Source organism: Triticum urartu, chromosome 4A (genome assembly GCF_056163025.1).
Source record: "Triticum urartu cultivar PI428250 chromosome 4A, HENAU_Tu73, whole genome shotgun sequence".
Classification (NCBI taxonomy): domain Eukaryota; kingdom Viridiplantae; phylum Streptophyta; class Magnoliopsida; order Poales; family Poaceae; genus Triticum; species Triticum urartu.
The window spans coordinates 233,046,619-233,062,115 of NC_141876.1; positions in this window are offsets into that span (position 1 = coordinate 233,046,619).

Here is a 15,497-nt window from a genome sequence, read left to right on the forward strand (position 1 = left end):
TTGACGTCAGCGACTGAGCGGCGCGCGCCGGGTTCGACCGCATAACGCAACTTCCTTTGTAATGGAGTTTGCTAGGTCTGCTCACCGGCCGCCCACACAACGTGCATGTGTGCAATGAGCGATGGCCCAGACCCCTGCGCCATAGGATTTAGATCGGCGTGCTGACCTCTCTGTTGTGCCTAGGTAGGGCTGCGATGTGTTGATCTTCCGAGGCCGAGCATGACCTAGGAAAGTGTGTCCTGCCAAAGGGGATCGAGCGTGTTGGGAAATGTGGTGCACCCCTGCAGGGAAGTTTATCTATTCGAATAGCTGTGTCCCTTGGTAAAAGGACGACCCGGAGATGTACCTTGACCTTATGACAACTAGAACTGGATACTTAATAAAACACACCCTTTCAAGTGCCAAATACAACCAGTGATCGCTCTCTAACAGGGCGACAAGGAGAGGATCGCCGGGTAGTTTTATGTTACGCAATGATACTTGGTTAACTTACCATCTACTCTCTTCTGCTGCTTCAAGATGGAGGGTGCCAGAAGCGTAGTCTTCGATAGGACTAGCTACCCCCCTCTTATTCTCGCATCCTGCAGTTCAGTCCACCGATACTACCCATTTCATTGGTACCAATGCATATGTAGTGTAGATCCTTGCTTGCGAGTACTTTGGATGAGTAATCACGGTTGCTTTGCTCCCCCCTTTCCCGCCTTTCCTTTCTTCCTGGTTGTCGGAACCAGATGTTGGAGCCCAGGAGTCAGACGCCACCGTCGACGACGACTCCTACTACACTGGAGGTGCCTATTACTACGTGCAGGCTGTTGATGACGACCAGGAATAGTTTAGGAGGATCCCAGGAAGGAGGCCTGCGCTTCTTTCGATATGTATTCGAGTTTGTGCTAGCCATCTTATGGCAACTTGTTTAACTTATGTTGCTTCCGCTGACTCGTCTATGATCGAGCTCTTGTATTCGAGACCTCGAGGCCCCTGGCTTGTAATATGATGCTTGTATGACTTATTTTATCTGTAGAGTTGTGTTGTGATATCTTCCCATGAGTCCCTGATGGTGATCGTACACGTTTGCGTGCATGATTAGTGTATGATTGAATCGGGGGCGTCACAAGTTGGTATCAGAGCCGACTGCCTGTAGGAATCCCCCTTCCACACTCCTTGGCCGAAGTTGAGTCTAGTCGATGAAAAACTGTTTTACTAACATGGATGTGCGTCCTATGGGCCCACATCGCCATTGGGTGGTATTAGGATCTTTTATTCCTCGTCTGTACTCTGGGACTCTAATCTCTCTTCTATTCGGGTTAAATGATTTTACCAACTCTGACTCTAGGTGCTCGTAGCTACTTCATCTCGGAGAGCCCCTCGCTCCAGATGATTACTTGGTGCACTAGAAGATTCTGAAGTTACTCTCTAATGTTCCCTCGATACTTTGTGCCATCACTTTTGCAATTCCTTTCCATTGATAAACCCCAATGGATAACCAAGTACACTTGCCATTCATACAATCATTCCCCGTTGATCTGTTATTACAAGATACCTCAAAATTCTCTGTATTGTTCAGAGAATACTTTTTGCCTACTACCTTGCAGTTCTTCGCCACATGAATATCGAGTATCCACTCATCTCCAGTTGATTCATGTATGTCACCAATCTTTGAAATACCATTCGGTCTTCCGAAAATCCTCAATAGCCTATTGCTCTTGAAATTCTTGTTTGCTTACATTATGGTTAATCCATTAAGTCTAGTAATCTTATTGGCATCCTTTGTCACTATCATCTTAATCCCGTCGATTCAATATGCTGCGGATGCTCGCAATCATCAATCCAACCCAGAATTCATCCTTCTGGCTCATACGTCATTTTAAACATGAGCTGGATCTTGACCAATCCAATTACCATCGATGGTACCCCTAAGCCTACTCAACTTATCCATCCTTAATCAGAGCATTTGCTCCTGATCCCTTCACTTGGAAATCATAATTCCTTTGCAATTGAGATTTGAATTAGTCAGTTGTTTATATAATCCATTGTCCTTGCATTGTCTTGTTCCTCTGTTGTGTGCCGATGCTCACATCAGCTCTGTTTGGAATGTCAGATCCTTTGTTGAATTATCATATGACAGTGTCCTTCATATACAAAAACCTCGAGAAGTTTGTCCCACTACAGGAATCAGCTACTTTGCCGTCTGCCATGGCGGACGGCAAAGGCATGAACGGCGGACGGCAAAGGCCTTTGCCGTCAGCCGCGGACGGCAAAAGGCTCCAGCAAAGTAGGCTACGGTAAACAGCTACTTTGCCGTCTGCTACTGATGGCAAAGTCTTTGCCGTCTGCGGCGGACGGCAAAGAGAGCGGACGGCAATAATTGCGCTGTCAGTCCGTTAAGTGGCAAACGGCAGGCCTTTGCCGTCCGCCGCTGACGGCAAAATTGCTAGGGTCTTTGCCGTCCGCCGTATGATGTCATCTACACATCACTACATGGCAGGTTCTTTGCCGTCTGCCACTGATGGCAAAGTCTTTGCCGTCTGCCACCGATGGCAAAGTCTTTGCCGTCTGCCACTGTAGGCAAACTGACCAAATGGGTCAGCTCCCAGGAAGCACAGCTGGATGCCACGTGTCTTCTTTGCCGTCCGTGGCAGACGGCAAAGAGCCCGTTGCCGTCGGTGGCAGACGGCAAAGAGCCTGCATATTGGCTCTTTTATCTGTTTTTTATTAAATCCAACAATTTTCATCACAAATATATATGACATATATAGATATATTTCAAAAGGCCATTACAGAGCAAACATATAAGATATCCAACACATAACTTCATCATCCAACCATATATATTACATGCATAGTTCCATCATACATAACAAGTTCAACATAGAGGCATCCAACCATATATATTACAATAGTTTCATCCAACGATACATGCATAGTTCAACGATACAAAAGAAACAGAGAAAGGGATAAGGAGCACTCCATCTGTGAAAGCTTTCGTCAAGTGAATGAAATCTGCAAAATGAAAAATAAGAAAGTTAGAACAAGAAGAGTAGAACAAGAAGAAGAGTAGAACAAGAAGAAGACTAGAACAAGAAGAGTAGAACAAGAAGAAGAGTAGAACAAGAAGAGTATGTCATTTATGAGCTAACTTATGTGAAATGGATCATATATGAGCTAACTAAGTTGAAATGGGTCATTTAAGAGCTAGCTAAGGTGAAATGGATCATTTATGAGCTAACTTAGTTGAAATGGGTCGTTTATGAGCTAACTAAGGTCAAATGGATCGTTTTTGAGGTAACTAAGGTGAAATGGATCGTTTTTTAGCTAACTTAGGTGAAATGGATCATTTATGAGCTAACTTAGTTGAAATGGATCGTTTTTGAGCTAACTTAGGTGAAATGGATCATTCATGAGCTAATTTAGTTAAAATGGATCTTTTTGAGCTAACTTAGGTGAAATGGATCATTTAAGAGCTAATTTAGGTGAAATGGATCGTTTTTGAGCTAACTTAGGTGAAATGGATCATTTATGAGCTAACTTAGTTGAAATGGATCGTTTATGAGCTAACTAAGGTCAAATGGATCGTTTTTGAGGTAACTAAGGTGAAATGGATCGTTTTTAGCTAACTTAGGTGAAATGGATCATTTATGAGCTAACTTAGTTGAAATGGATCGTTTTTGAGCTAACTTAGGTGAAATGGATCATTCATGAGCTAATTTAGTTGAAATGGATCTTTTTGAGCTAACTTAGGTGAAAAGGATCATTTAAGAGCTAATTTAGGTGAAATGGATCGTTTTTTAGCTAACTTAGGTGAAATGGATCATTTATGAGCTAACTTAGTTGAAATGGATCGTTTTTGAGCTAACTTAGGTGAAATGGATCTTTTTGAGCTAACTTAGGTGAAATGGATCTTTTTGAGCTAACTTAGGTGAAATGGATCTTTTTGAGCTAATTTAGTTGAAATGGCTAGCGGACGGCAAAGAGAGCGGACGGCAATAATTGCGCTGTCTGGGTTAATGTGAGGTTCATAATCCTCTTCCTTTGGGGGAGAAAGTCTAGCACGGGGCGGCACTTTATAAACGACATACCAACCTTTCAGATTTGGATTAGTTTGGCAGGCCCATGGTAGATAGAATACTTGGGTCGCCTGTTGAGCCATAATATAGACATCAGGAACATCTAAATGAGTGCTTTGGTTGATTTCAACTAGCCCTATATGTTCATGAGTCCTTCTAGTCTCCTTCGGCTGAAACCAATAACATTTGAAGACTACGACATTCGGTGGGTTTTCACCATAGAACAGAAGTTCATAAATTGCTTCAACTCTCCCATAATACTCGGTACCTCCTTTGCCGATAGCAGATACACAACAATTTGTAGACTTTCGGTCGGCCATAGATAGCTCTTTGCCATAGGTACGAAAGCGATACCCGTTGATGTCGTACTTGTCAAATGAACGGACCTTATAGTCAAAACCATTAGCGACTTGTCTCAATTCGGCGTCCATAGACTCTGAATTAGCCTACAAGTTTAATATGAAAGGATTTTTGCATTATGCACAAATTAGCGAATGAAATGAAATTGTCTAATAGACATTACAGTTTGTTTGAACCAAGAGATGAAACCGGGATAGCCACCTCCTTGCTTTGCGAGAAGCTCATACTCTTCGACAGAATCCTTTTGGATCTCCGCTCCATACGAGAATATGGTGACGTATCGACTGTATGACATATCCAGGAATAAGAGTAGTTCAAAGGAAATAGAAGTTGCAAAACAATGTACCGAGAACTTACTCGATGTACGGCCGCACTTCTATCAGGTTGTTGAAGATATACAACGAAATGGTCCGCCATTCTTCGTTATCCAAAGATACTGGATGTGAAACACTAGCTGGTGCGAGATTCCCTTTGAATAGGCTGAGGTTGGATCCACCCTTTTTAGGCTCGTCAGCATTGTACCGAGGCTTCGGATTATGCAAATGACGATTTTTGGCTTCGTAGTGCGCTGTTACGAAGTTTGCCGCCTCCTCTGTGATGAATGCCTCAGCCATCGATGCTTCAATTCTACGTTTATTTTTACATTTTTCTCGAAGCGTCTTCTGCATCCTCTCAGTTGGGTAGCACCAACGATTTTGCACGGGCCCCCCAATCTTGCCTCGGTCGGGAGATGCAAAATCAAATGCTGCATTGGATTAAAGAAGCCTGGTGGAAAGATCTTCTCTAACTTGCAGATCAACTCCGGCGCCAACTCTTCCATTTCTTCTAGCACGCCAGCCGATAGTTCTTTCGCACAAAGAACACGGAAGAAATAGCTGAGTTCTACCAGTACTAGCCATTCATCCTCAGGGATGAAGCCACGCAACATCACCGGCATTACCCGCTCAATCCATATGTGCCAATCATGACTCTTGAGACCAAATATCTTCAGTTTATCAAGATTCGCTCCCCTCTTTAGATTCGCTGCATACCCATCGGGGAACATCAACTGCTGTTGCACCCACAAGAGAATTTCCCTCATAGCTGGCCTTCCAAGATTGAACCATGCCTTTGGCTTCGTCCAGTTCTGCTTTCCTTTCAGTTCTTTCATGTTTTGTAACGGCCTATCACATAGCGCCTCCAGATCGACTCTAGCCTTAGTATTATCCTTTGACTTCCCATCTATGCCGAACAATGTACCAAAAAGTGCCTCGGCGATATTCTTCTCAGTGTGCATCACGTCGATGTTGTGTGGGCAAAGGAGGTCTTTGAAGTAAGGCAGATCCCATAAGCATGTTTTGTGAGTCCACGCGTGCTTAGTATTATACCCCTTGAAGTACCCTGGACGTTGTGGATCTGGCTCGAGAGCGTTTAACTGATCCAGGGTCTGTTGGCCTGTCAATGCAGGTGGTGCAGAGTTTTTGACAACTCTACCCCTGATGATGTTCTTCTTGTCTTTCCTGAACTTATGGCGAGGATCCAGGAACTGTCTATGCATGTCGAAGCAAGAAAACTTGCAACCGGCCTGAAGCCAACGAAACTCAAGAGCTCCCTTGCATGTGGGGAACGAGAACCTTCCATGCACACACCAGCCAACGAATAGCGCATACGCCGGCAAGTCATGCGTCGAGTACATGTACCAGACACACATTATGAAGTTCCGTTTGCTAAAGGCGTCGTATGTCTTGAACCCATTATCCCAGGATTCTTGCAATTCGTCCTTAAGCGGATGCATGTACACATTCATATTTTTGCCCGGATAGTTGGGTCCTGGAATTATCAACGTTAGGAAAATGTTCTTTCTTTGCATAATCTGTCCGGGGGGGAGATTGAGTGGAAAGACAAATACGGGCCAACAACTGTATTGGGCTGCCGTCATACCAAACACACTGAACCCATCCGTGCTGATGCCGACTCGAGGATGCCTCGGGTCTGCCGCTTTGTCAGCATGTAATTCATCAAACTTTTTCCACGCAACACCATCCGATGTGTGTACCATCATCAGATTCCCATCTGCATCTAGTTCGGTTCTTTTGCCTGTTTTGTGCCATGTCATCTGTCTGGCCATCTCTTCGACCATGAAAAGACGTTCAAGTCTTGGTACGATTGGCATATACCGAAGAACACTAACGGGGATTTTGGTCTGTGTCTTCTCACCCATACCGTTGTCTACCACAATATACCTGGAAGACTTGCAAATGGGACAATAGTTCAAGTCTGCATAGTCAAGCCTAAATAAGGCACATCCTTTCTCACAGGCATGTATCTTCTCATAGGGCATCTTCAGTGCACGGAGGATTTTGTCCGACTGGTACAGGTTTGCAGGCATTACATGTCCTTTGGGTAGAAAGCGTCCAAATACTGTCATAATTGCGTCATAGCATTCTCTGCCCAAGTTGAACTGAGCCTTCAGAGCCATTACTTGTGAGATGGCATCCAACTGACAAAGCTCAGTGTGCTCGTGGAGCGGACGTTTCGAAGACTCCAACATTTCATTGAAGGCCTTTGCAGATTCCTCCATCTCCTCGTCCGAATCCCGAGCATCATCATAGCCTTGCACCATGTTTTCCATCCCGGTACCATGCTCGTCGGTGCGACGACGATCCACCTCAGCTCGGTCACGTTGGGCAGACTCACCATGAAATGTCCACACCGTATAATCGGGCGTAAAACCACTCTTCTGCAGGTGTTTGCCCATTTCAGCCTCTGTCTTCTTTTCCCAATTTCCGCACCGGAAACAGGGGCACCAGGTTTTCTTTTGGCCATTTGCAAATGCGGCTTTCACAAACCCCTTAGTTTCTTTGAACAATTCAGTGCTCCATTTGTTCTGACCAGTGTGACCGGTATACATCCAAGCACGGTCACTCATCTTGCCTTTCAGAGCTACTGGACACACAACAATTATATATGTAATTCACCATGTATATATTCATCAGTTGATCTACTTTGTCAATTTTATTACGTCCATGAAACCTACACTCTAATAGGTAATGATAGGTCCTAATACCACCCGTGTATGTGTAGATTGGGTTTATTTTCCCATGCTATGCTCCGGATCCGACGCAAAATTTCGGCAGCACCTCCCCGCTATTCTCCTGATACATGTCTCTGCAATAAACAGAGAGGATGTGTACCCGGAGAACAACAAGGGAGGCACTGACGAAATATATGCGTCGGATCCGGAGCAAAGCATATGGGAAAACGAACCCAATCTACACATACTCGGGCTGTCCATGGATAGCGTTGGACAATTCGAAAGAATCAAGGTTATAAATATGCAAATGCATGCATATTTATAACTATGACGCTTTCGAACGGGAGACACATATTGGTTACGCATACTGATGATTCAAGACACATATATAGCTAGCTATCAAGTTTCATCGGAATAGATCAAATAATTAATGGGGGAGGAGGACTTGTCATTTGTGCTCACCCACGAACGAAGGGGCAGAGCTCGTCAAACGCACGGCGAGGTCGTCGAACACCAAACCTCGCAGCGATGAAACAACTGCACATTTAAAACTACACGATCAACACAATTATATATGATGTTTTTCATAACAAAATCGAAAAATATATGACCTAACTAATAATTCACAAATATATGACCCCGTCGGCCTCTGGAAGGCCAAAGAACACCTTTTCGGGAGGTGTCGGTGGTCGGGGTGTCCTGTCGGTGTCGGGGTGCCGTGTCGGGGTCGGGGTGCTGTTTCGGGGTCGGGGGGTCGGGGTGTCGTATCGATGTCGGGGTAGTGCCGTGTCGGTGTCGGGGTGTTGTTTCGGGGTCGGGGTGTGGTGTCGGGGTCAGGGTGTCGGGTCAGGCTCGGGGTCGGGGTGTCGGGTCAGGCTCGGGGGGTCGGGGTGTCGGGGTCGGGGTCGGGGTGTCGGGGTCGGGGTGTCGGGGTCGGGGTCTCGGGGTCGGGGTGTCGTGTCGGGGTGCCGGGTCGGGGTCTTTTTTCCTTTTCTTCTTCTTCCTCTTCTTCCTTTTCTTCCTTTTCTTCCTTTTTTTCCTTCTTCTTCTTCTTCTTCTTCTTCTTCTTCCTCCTTTCCTTTTTCCTCTTCTTCTTCTCCTCCTCTCCTGTTTTTTTTTCTTCTTCTTCCTCTTCTTCTTTTTTCTCCTCCTCCTCCTCCTCTTCTTCTTCCTTTCCTTTTTCCTCTTCTTCTTCTCCTCCTCTCCTGTTTTCTTCTTCTTCTTCCTCTTCTTCTTTTTTCTTCTCCTCCTCCTCTTCTTCTTCTTCCTTCCCTTTTTCCTCTTCTTCTTCTCCTCCTCTCCTGTTTTTTCTTCTTCTTTTTCTTTCCTAAAACTGAACTAAACCTAAAACTAAACCTAAATCTAATCTAAACATAAACCTAGAACTAAAAAAACAGAAGAAAAAAAGGAAAAAACTAAATCAAAACCTAAAACTAAACTAAAACTAAACCTAAAACTAAACCTAAACCTAAACCTAAACCTAAAACTAAAACTAAAACTAAATCTAAACTAAACATAAACCTAAAACTAAAAAAACAGAAAAAAGGAGAGGTAGAGCTCACCTGGGCCGGTGGAGGAGGTGGCCGGTGGAGGAGGGGGGCGGGGCGGCCTGGGGCGGCGGCGCCGGTCCCAGGGCGGTGGGGCGCCGGGGGGCCGGGGGGCGGCGGGGGCGACGGGGCGGGCGACCGGTGGAGCGACGGCGCCCGGGGCGGTGGGGCGCGGGGGGGCCGGGTCGCCGGGGGGCCTGGGCGCGGCGGCGCCGAGACGGGGCGGGGGGCCGGGGCGACGGGGCGGGGGGGCGGCGGGGCGGTGGTGCGACCGGGCGGCGGCGAGTGGTGGGGGCGGCGGCGCGCGTGTGTGGGAGGGAAACAGAGAGAGAGGGGGGTGGGGCGCGCCGGCCGTTAGATACGTTTAATATTTGCCGTCCGCCACCTTTGCCGTCCGCTAGCGGACGGCAAAGAGGGGGGCCGTTAAGTATTTTTTAACCAGCTCCTCAGTGGGGCCCCCTCCCTCTTTGCCGTCTGCTAGCGGACGGCAAAGATTCTTTGCCGTCAGCTAGCAGACGGCAAAGAACAGGCTGATGGCAAAGGCTTTCTTTGCCATCAGCCTGTTCTTTGCCGTCTGCTTTCAGGTAGCTGATGGCAAAGAGCTTCTTTGCCGTCCGCTAGCTGACGGCAAAGAGCTGGCAGATGGCAAAGTAGCTGATTCCAGTAGTGTCCCCTGATATATAATGTCGTTGGTAAATCCTATTATCTGATTTCGCCAACCATGCTCTACTTTTGAGCTGGTGATATTTACTCTTGAAGCTTGTGGTATATGTTTCTAAGATGCCCCGATGGGTTGAACCTATACCTTCCCTAAAATTGTATGAACCCAAAAGGATCTGCATGGGTCATACCTTTCTGATATTCCACCAGTTAAACTTTTAAACTCAATTTTTTTAATAGAGAGCAATAAATAAGAAGTTGTGTATTGGAGAAGTGGGAGTCGACCTTGAACTTTGTGTTCATGCCCATGGACACAATGCAGATCTTATCATGGAAGCTCCTTGTAATAATAATTACCCCATTGATATAATACCATCTTGTGTCTGTGGATCGATCCCTTTTCAATCGTGGTTCTGACCATATTTTCTCCTTGATTCCATTTCTTAGACAAGTTAAAGCACTTGTCTTATGCAGATCAATACATCTCTTCAACCTCTATTTTGATCTTCCTTCGAGTATTACCCTCCGGTATCTCGAGAATATCAAAGAACCGTGTCGCTTCCTATGAGTCTACATCTAGTATTGCTTCTCACTGATTTCAGATTTCCCCCGAGTTCTGAGTTGTTAGACACTCAAGAACACAGATAAGTGAATCGTTCCGCACTCCGATTCAATAAATCTAAGTAATTTTCATTGCTTACGATTTTAATAATCCTTGAAGTCATTCCCAGCCTAACCGGCTATATCATTATTGTGCTAAATTTTAACTGTGCTACTAGGTCCTTCTTTCAAGAGCACAACTTTAGACGACGAGCTAACCTTCATCGATCTTCCTCGTTATATCATTTCTCCTTGAACAACAAGCTTGATTTTGAGTTTGTGTCATACCCAGGGTTCCAATAACCTTCCGCTTCATCATTCCTTTGACTTGATGTCGTCGCTGATTGATTACATATTCATGAAATATCTCGACAAATGTGTCATGACCATCATCAACCTTATGAGCTCTTCCATGTTATCAATCGAATTGATGATGGGAAATACCATCCTTGCCCCTCGATGATTGTGTTAACATCGACAATATTCTTGCATTTCCGCAACACAAAACTGGTTCACGATTTGTGTTGTACCTTGAGTTCCTTGCTATCCAACTTATGTTGTGTTCTCCCTTGGAGTATTACCATCTTTTATGTCAAAAGTTTGTGAGAATTTCACCACCTCTTAAGAAATTCTTGATGCAGCGATGCTTCTCGCCATCACCATTCTTTTCTTGGCCCCCGTGTCAAGTGAACTCTGTTGTGAGAGTTTAATATCTCTAGCAACCCTATTGCATCAGAGTTAATGGACTATAATTCCAATTTGGTGTTCTGGTTACTAAATCACCATTCTGACGTTGGTCGTGCAACCCAGCCCGTATTTCAAGTGCACTTTTCAACCAACGTTTAATTGTGTATGTTTTCCTCGAGCATACCTCATTATATCATTTGATCCGACAAATGTTATCTTCTTGTTCACATAATTGTGGAAATCCATCTTTTGAAGATCTCAATCAATTCTCACTGAGTTCATCAGCTACCTCCTCATCCTCTCCTTGGTTTAATAATGAACTCTTGTTTCGGAACTCGCTTCCATAGTTCATTTCCCAAGAATCTTACAATGTCATCTTGTCAATTTGTGTTGCACTATTCTTCTCAGACATCCTGAGTATGAGGTATCCTGACCCCATTTAGATTTGAATCTCGGTCAGATATGATGGTTGGAACATATTTCCAAGAGTTATAACATTGGTCTTTATATGACCCGATAAGGTGATGTCATGCCTAGCACTCCTTGCCGGAGGACCTATTGTTATAGTTTCCTTTTTGGCAAGGTTAGTCATTCTTCCATGAGGAAATTGTAAGGCTTATTCTATATGTTGTTCCTAATGAATCCATTGTGTATCCAAGTTCAACCTTTGCTTGAAGACCATGTCAATGCTATCTCGAAGCATGTCTGTGGTACTTTGATTTTCAAAAAGAACAATTGGATCCCAATGCTAAATGTTTCTTGCTCAATTATCCAAACACGGTTGTATGGGTAATGTCATGAAATTTATCTCCCCTTACATAAATGGTTTTCTACTTTATATCCTGTCATGGATATCTTGCTCTGCTTGTCGTTGGGAAGGAAATACCCTTGAAATATGTGTTTAAACACATTTTCCTTTCCATTGCTCTGTTGAAACTGATAATCATATTTTCATTTCCATTTGTTTGGTTTGACCTTCCTGTTGATATATATGATCTAAGAAGTAATATTCTGTTTCTTATGTAAGCACCTCGCTGTACAATTCTGTCAGCATGACCCTGTTACTATTGTTGATGACATTCCGGTAGCCACAGATGGATGAGAACTTTTCCTATTGGTCCACCTCTTTCAACGAGCAGGAAAAATGGTTCTCTTCGTCCCTTGCCCTTGGTACCGATGTTGTCACTGACATAACTGACAGACGATACTCTGACCTACCTTGTTATCTTGACCGTGCAAATTGATTAGCGCCTTCATGCTATTAACCCACACGGTGGGCCAATAACCCACAGTTCCACAGGATCGAAACCTGACTCTCTTGTACACCCTTGTTTCTAAAGTTATTCCAGACGCTTGGCTTCGTATGAAAGATCATGAGCCACCTTCCTAGTGATCTATTCTGGTATCAAGCGCAATACTTATTCCCATTACTCCGAACCCCTTTCACACTTTGTTTCAGGCAACGAACGATTGCCTATGCATTTGAAACTTCTGTTTTGCACCTTCTTACTTTGCTCTCGATATTTTCTTAAGATTAGATTCAAGAGGTACTTTCCGCCACCATCACTGGTGTTATCTACCGGCTAAGCAACCTTGTAGAGGCCCGTTATTCCGAAGTTACCCCCTATCATTTTCTTAAGTACAACGGAGTTCCCGAAGAAAGGACGGCAATTTCATCATGATGCATTGATGCATATGAATGAAGAAATCAATGTTATGGATCGACCTCTTGGAGAAGAGCAACCAAGACCGATAAGATTTGTTAGCATATCGTAACCAGGTCTTTCCCCCTTACTCGACCTCTTAAAATCTAGGGACGAGATTTCTTGTAGTGGAGGAGAATTGTGACGCCTGGATATTTAATCTGTAGTGAACCGCTGCTAATGATGCCACGTCACCTCGATTACTGTTGCTAACTTCACGTTAGATCAAAACGTTTCAAAATCAAATTTGAATTTTTGCAAACAATAAAAGTTTTTAAATATCAAAACTTAAATGTTCGGGTTCTGACCAATAATGCATAGGTAATTATGGTGGAGAAGCCACATTTTTATAAAATAATTAAATGCACTAAGGTATCTAAAACAGTAGCTAAAATCAATAATCAAATGCCTTTTAAAATTTACAAAGTATTAAACTATCTTATTTAGTTGCCCAAACTTATGTGGCAGAAATATATTTATTTAGACTAAATTAGGGACTACTTTTATAATCTATAGAACTAAAATTAAAGAGAAAGTAGAAATAAAACAGAAAAAGAAAAGACAAACCAAACCAGAAAAATAGAAATAAAACTAAACAACAACAAAAAAATAAAAGCAGGCAACCCCCCACCCCCACTAGGCAACGGCCCAACTGGCCTCTGGGCCAATCAGCCGGCACAGCTGGCCCCCCACGCCCCACTCCTTTACCCCATCCCGGGGAAAACCCTAGACCATGACCACCACTCCCCCCGCACGATCCCCTCTCCTCCCTCTCTCCCTCTCGATCCAGATCGGGCTCCGACCCCTGCCCCGCTGCCTACCTCACCGTCGGCGTTCCCCAATGCTGCTCGTTGTCTCAGGTACTGCCCCGCCATCGCCGCACCGACCCCGTCGCTCGCCTCGCCGTCCTCACCCCCTTCCCGATCCAGAACTGGATCAAGGCACGACCTCGACGCCGTCCGCCGCCGCCTGCCGGAGCCTCTCCGCCTCGACCACGTCGTCCCCATCCTCCTCCTCGCTGGACTGCTCATCCTCGCCTCCTCCCCAACTCGCTTCATCACGCCTCGGCGCCCGATCCCCTGCACCGCCCGTGAGCATCGCCCCTCTCCTCTCCCCCTCTGCTCCCATCACCGGATCCGACCGTGCCCGTCGTTCGCGCCGTGGCCCTGCTGCCGTCCCTGATGGCCACCGGCCCCGTGTTGCTTCCACCAGGAGCGCGTGCTCGCACGCCCCCCCCCCCCCCAACTGCACTCGCTCGCCGCCGCCCGCGTCTGCGCTTGCTCGCAGACGCTCCCTCCATGCCAGCTGCGCCTGCTGCTGCTGCCACTGTTTGCTGTCGTCGGTGCTGCTTGCTGTTGCAGCCACCCACGTCCTGCATGCGCGCCCTACCGGTCGCTATCCTCGTCGCATCCGGCCCCGCCCCATGCTCGCGAAGCTGCTGTGCCGTCTTCGGCCACCGCAGCGGCCTCCCCGCGCCCCCTGCTTCGCCATTCACCGTCGCGCCTCCTGCACCCCTTGCTGGTCATGCTATGGTTGACCCTAGCGCGCCGCCCTAGACCCCGCGCCCTGCTGTCGCTCATGCGGTGGACACCGGCACCCCGCTATCCTTGCCCCCGGTGGCCTCGAGCGCCCACGCCCAGCGCCCAATAACCCGCCCTCCTACATCCGCCCGCCAGGCCCCCTGGGGCCTAATACGAGGGGGCCCCACCCTAGAACGTTTTCTTAAGATAAAAAAATATAAAATAATAATAATTAATTTACTAATTAATTAATTAATCTAGTTTAATTAAACTTAATTAATCCTACTTAATTAAACCCTAATTGACCTGATTAGTCTATGACAAATGGGTCCCACTTGATCGACAGGTCAGGTTTGACACTGGTCAGCTGGGTTTGACCTGCTGACATCATGGTGATGTCATGCTCATATCACCTATCACTGTTCTGGATAATGTTCGATTTAAATAATGGTGACTCTAGTGAGCTAGATTTAAATAAATAATATTAAATAATCCGTAACTCGGATGGAAAAACTTTGTACATGAAAGTTGCTCAAAACGATGAGACGAATCCAAGTACGCAGTCCATTTGTCAGCCACACGTCCCTAGCATTGCAAACATGCAAATTTTCCCCTCCGGTTCATCTGTCCAAAAACGCGAAACACCGCGGATACTTTCCCAGATGTTTTCCCCCTTCGTCGGTATCACCTCCTACCGCGTTAGGGCACACCTGGCACCGTTACTTCTCATGTCAAGATTCGATATGCATCTGTTTGCATTGTATTCATTGTTTCTTCCCCCTCTTCTCTCCGGTAGACTACGAGACTGACGCCCCTGCTGGTGTCCCGATCGACTACGTTGTTGATAACCCCTCCTTGCCAGAGAAACCAGGCAAGCCCGCCTTGATCACCAAATATCGCCTATTCTTCTATCTACTGCTTGCATTAGAGTAGTGTAGCATGTTACTGCTTTCCGTTAATCCTATCTTGATGCATAGCCTATGTTTGCTACTACTGTTGTTACCTTTACCTTCAATCCTAAATGCTTAGTATATGATGCTAGTATTCCATAAGTGGCCCTACATTCTTGTCCATCTGCCATCCTATACCATCGGGCCATGATCACTTGGGAGGTGATCATGGGTTTATACTTATATACATAATATGAGATACTTGGTGACTAAAGTCGGGTCGGCTCGTAGTGTACCCGCGAGTGATTCCCGTGTGGGGCTGAAAGGATAGGTGGTTCCATCCCGGTAGTGCTGGGCCTGGGTTCCCGACGGCCCCCGACTGTTACTTTGTGGTGGAGCGTCAGCGAGGTTGTGACCACCTAGGAGAGAGGTGGGCCTGGCCCTATTCGGCGT